Genomic DNA, 5,667 nt, shown 5'->3' with positions numbered 1-5,667 from the left:
TCATCTCTGAAGTCAGAATGGAGGTTATCGTACTTTTTGCTCGCTTCGCTACCATCGCTCGTGCCTCGCCTTTCTCGCTCATGTTGTTGCCTCCCTCTCTGCGCCTCTGCTCTAAGTTGTTCTGGAGCTCTTCATATTTTGTTGAACCTTGGCAATTTGCTCAACCATGTTCACTTGCATCTGAGCTATCTGGTCTCTTAACATCTGAACTTCAGCTTGAGCTTGACTTCCGGAAGGCATGTATTGCTGGGAGCCGATCCAAAATATTGGCTCGGGGTAACACCAGATCTTTGAAATCGAACCCGACCGCACCTTTCAGACCCAAAACTTCAGTGATAATTCATTATCAATGTTCTCAAGATTAATGAACTATCACTCAAGCAATCGCTTCATATTCGCCTTCTTCTCCTTTAGTTTCTCCTAAAAATCAATTAAAGAGTTAGAAACGAAATATATAATAAAAAGGAATGCAACATAACTTAACATTATTTAAAACTACTAATGATGAATTGAATTAAACAATTATAATTAAAGATTATAAATATTTAGAATAAATCAAATATTATTAAGTAAATATACCATAATTTCTCCAGCTTGGATGTCATAGGAGATGCATCTTTCTTCCTATGCGTAATCTTAAAAAGCTGAAGGCATCCAACTTTTTGTCCGGATTTGACTTCCTACAATATAGTACTAAAAATATTATTTAATAATAGAAAGTTATTAATATTTGAAAGAATTAATAAATTCATAATACCTCGGCCTCAGCTACAGAAGCAAAACTTCTCGACCCTACCGTGTGCGTGAATTTTTATTTTTGCTTGCTGCTTGTTCCAACTCGCTCACGGTCCTACATAATAAAATTATTATTACGTATATAGTAAACACTATATATAAGAGTTTAGAAATACGCAATACCTCTCATTTCTTTGAATTTTAAAATCTAACCGCATCTTTCCATTGATACCTCAGCATTCTCGGCGGGAAATTTCTCAATTTTTTCCTCGAGGCTTATGTCTTTCTTAAAATATTATTTCTTTAAAGTGCTTTTATTGTCTCTCTATCTTTTACCTAATGCCTTCTTGATATAATCATCGGAGACTTCTAAAACAAATCTCTCCTAAAAAAACTTAAGTTTAGAATGTAAATATAAATGAAACTTAAACCAAAGTATTATAAATTACATTCACATTTTGTTACCTTAATATTAGCGAGAGCCTGATTTTTGTTGCTATCAGGCATGTGATGCCATGATTCGTAGTTGATGGGCAACATATTTGCATTTCGTGCTAAAATGCCCAAATAGCCTGCCAAAAGTCGAGCTTCAGATCCAACAGGCTGACCATGAGTATTTCTACTTACTTTAACACGCTCGACAGGATCCAAGTCGTATAAATCTCTAAACAGCATATGTCCTCAAACTCTGCTCGTCCCACCACTTTCAGCTGAAAAATGATATACTATTATTATATTAAAATTGACAAATAATTCAATAATAAAAGTCAACACATGTAAAATGAACATAACATTACTTTGAAATTTTTCAGGCTCATCAAGTGTCTTCGGCACATTCGAAGATCCAACAACTATCTGCTGTTCACTATTTCCTTCTTCCGAATTTGGAGTATTCTGGATAATACTTAAATCTCGTAATCTTCTTCTACGCATTTTTCCTGCAATACACATAAAATAGTTAAAGTTTTAGTAACAAATTACAACAATAGTAGTACATATAAAATAGTTAAATTATATAACATGACAAAGACTAAAATTATAATATTACATATAATTAAAAATTGTAAAATCTTACTACATCATTATTCAGAATATCTTCATCCACATCATGTCGAACCCATTGATGTTGTGTATTAGTACTAGAGATATTTTCATCTAAGTTTTGTTCTGGAAAAGGTAATGTTTCTGATCTTTCGACGATGTCATCTCTACTTCCATTACCTATGTCAAACAAGTCTCTAGGGGTGTTCCGGAGTACAACATACCAACCCTCATCAGTTGGATCTTTCGAATAAAAACTTGTTTCACTTGAGAGGAAAATACATATGGCTCGTCCATCAATTGTTGTCCAGTGTGAATCAAGTGAGAGAAATTCAACATTGTAAAACCAAATTGATCTTCTTTAATTCCTCGAGCAATATTAACATCAGCCCAATCACACCAAAATAAGACAACTTTCCATCTGCCATAGTAATCCAACTCAATAATGTCGGTAAGAAGTCCGTAATACTCTACATTACCCTCAACCGGATTACTGTCCCTAGTACTAGCATAATTGTAATTGAAGAATTAACAACAACTCCACAATTTTGAGTTCTCCTCATTCTCTCACGATACTTTGTATGAAATCTGTATCCATTGATGAGGAAGGCACTATATCTTTTTATTATTCTGTTCGGACCTTGTAAAAGCCATTTAACTTCGTCATTGACGTCCTTTCCACTCCAAACCTATTGAATTGAAAGTAAATTGAATAAGATTTCAATTTGCTTAGGAACCTAAACACGATATACAATATTTATCAAAAGTTGTAACTAAATGTATAGACGCGAATAAATAAATACTTAACAAATAAATTAGCACCTTTCTATTGGATACATCCATCGATAAAAAACCGGTCCACCAAGTATTACTTCGTGAGGGAGATGGATTACCAAGTGCACCATAATAGTGAAGAAGGAAGGTGGAAAGATCTTCTCCAAATTGCATAAAGTCAAAGTAGCTAGATCCTGTACTTTCTTAAGTTCTTCAAGATCCAAAACTTTGCCACAAATAGCTTTCATTATATTGGATAGTTCAATTATACAGGACGTCACATTTTTTGACATGCAGCACCGTAAAGTAACTGGGAGTAAATCTTGCATCAAGATGTAGTAATCATGTGATTTTAATGAATATAATATTCGATCTTTAAGACTCACACGTCGAGATATATTTGACGCATACGCATCTGGGACCTTTATATCCTTCAACACCATACAAAACACCTCTTTCTCTTCCTTTGACATTGAAAAAATAGAAGGTGGCAACTGATATTTCCCATTTGGAAGTACTTGAGGATGAAGATCACGCCGAATTCTCATGTCAACTAAATCAAGTCGACTCTGAAGATTGTCTTTTGATTTTCCATCGACATTCAAAATTGTCCCAATTATGTTCTCGCAGACATTCTTTTCAATATGCATGACATCAAGATTGTGGCGTAAAATATTATGCTCCCAATAAGGCAACTAAAAAAAATACTTATTTTTTCCACAAGTTTGCCTCATTAGGATCATCCTCTTCGTCAGATTCATCATCAAATTCATCCCTCGATCTTCTCTTTAATTGCGTGTTAGGTGGTTGATTCATCTTCCCATAACTGAAGTTGATATCTTTTAACATAAACAAGATTTCAGATCCAACGATCATTGAGGAGCTTCTCAGACTTTTCAAGATCAAATAGAGTCCTCTGAAATCTAAATTTATGATTTCCATCTAACTACCGACGATGGCCCATGTAAGAGAACTTCTTTCCATTGTACAACCACTTCGAACAAGTTTGCGCAGCACAACAAGGATAAGCATAACGTCCTTTAGTACTCCAACCCGATAAATTAGCATAAGCCGGGAAATCATTAATTGTCCACAATAAAGCTGAACGTAAATAAAAGTTCTCTTTTCTTAATACATCATATGTCTCAACACCCGACCATAATTGTTTTAACTCTTTAATAAGTGGTCAAAATAGATGTCAATATTATTTCCGGACCTTTCTCTCGTGAATAATCATTGATAAAATAAACGAAGATTGCTTCATGCAAATCCATGGAGGCAAATTGTAAGGAACAAGTACCACGTGCCAAGTCATCGCATTAAAGTACTCATGATTTTAAATGGATTAAAGCCGTCAGCTGCTAGCCCAGGCCTCACATTTCGAGGATCGCTTGCAAAGCTTGAAAATTTCATGTCAAATGATTTCCAAGCTAAAAAATCTGCAGAATGTCTTAATAATCCATTATCGTTTCGTTGATCATTATGCCACCTCATAGATTCGGCCGTCTTTGACGACATGAAAAGCCTTTGAAGTCTTGGTATTAGGGGAGAGTATCGCAAAACCTTGACTGGCTTGTTTCTTAACTGTGCCCTACCTTCATCCGCATTCACATCTTCTATATTCTCATTCATCCAACGAGACTTGCCGCAAACATTACAACACTGTTGGTTCTTCTGATCACCCCAGTACAACATGCAGTCATTTGGGCAACTATGAATTTTATCGTACCCAAGGCCCAAATCTTTTATTAGTCTCTTCATATCTTGACAAGATTGGGGGATTTTTGTAAAAGGAAACATCTCTCTCAGAAACTCTAGCAGCATTGTAAAAGAATTTTCAGTCCACCCTCCCAAACATTTTAAGTGAAATAAACGAATACGGAAGGATAATTTCAAATATTTTGATCCCTCGTAAAGTTCTTCGTTCATTTCATTAAGTAAATTGTAGAACTTTGCCGCTTCTTCATTTGGCTCCTCATAAGGTGCACTTGTTCCCGTTTCGCCAAATACATTTCCACCAATATTACAATCATCGAATGCAATAAAGTCAGGTAGAAACGATTGCTGACCATCACTTTGCATATTAAATGCATCCCGCAACATACCTTCCATGTCATCTTGTCTAATCAGGATAAGTTGGATTAATCGTTGAAGAAGTTCCACTAGATGTACACTCTCCATGGAAAATCCATTTTTTATACCCCCGAATAAAGCCATCAACAATTAGATGTTCGTAGACAACTTCACGAGTATGCCAATTGATGTTGCCACACTTCTTACACGGGCAAAGAATCATATTCTCTTGGCTTGCATTTTGAAATGCAAAATTTAGAAAAGTTTGTACTCCATTTCGATAGGCGTTGCTTACCCTTGACAATTTCATCCAACTCCTATCCATTTCGTAGTTCTTGAATTCTAAAGTTGACAATTAATTACACAAGTAAGTTGTTTATTATGTAAGTCTTGATATGATATATTTTTATGTTTTATGTAAGTTATGTAGATTATGTAAGTTATGCAATTTGAACTTTAAACTATATGCTTTTAAGGAAATTATTAGATTACACTACATGTATTAGTTAAGTTATGTAAGTTGTTATGTACGTTATGTGAGTTATGTAAATTATGTAAGTTATGTGAGTTATGTAAGTTGTTATGTAAATTATGTAAGTTATATGAGTTATGTAAGTTATGTAATTTATTTAAGTAATGATCAATATTAATACTATTTTGATAAAAATTAGTTATAACTTTTAAAGACATTTAAAATTATTAAATATTAAAATCAAACATTATTAATATAAAAAAATAGTAATTTGAATATAGTAATTTTTTAAGATTCATCATACGTGGCGTTGTTACACCTAGGGAGGATCCATTATATCTTACAGCTCGATATAAGGCAACCCGTCAGTTTCCAAATTATATACTTTGAATCTTTAAAATATTTAAAATAAGGTTGGAGAGAAGGTCACTATTGTTGTAATTTTAATGGACAAGCAAGCTACATGGTAATAAATATTCAATAATAAATGAGCTCGATAGAACTTTTTTCAACTCTTTTTGAATTTTTTAAGATTCATCATACGTGGCGTTGTTACACCTAGGAGGATCCAT

This window comes from Gossypium arboreum, chromosome 6, assembly GCF_025698485.1.
Source record: "Gossypium arboreum isolate Shixiya-1 chromosome 6, ASM2569848v2, whole genome shotgun sequence".
NCBI lineage: Eukaryota > Viridiplantae > Streptophyta > Magnoliopsida > Malvales > Malvaceae > Gossypium > Gossypium arboreum.
Note: the sequence above shows the minus strand (reverse complement) of the source record.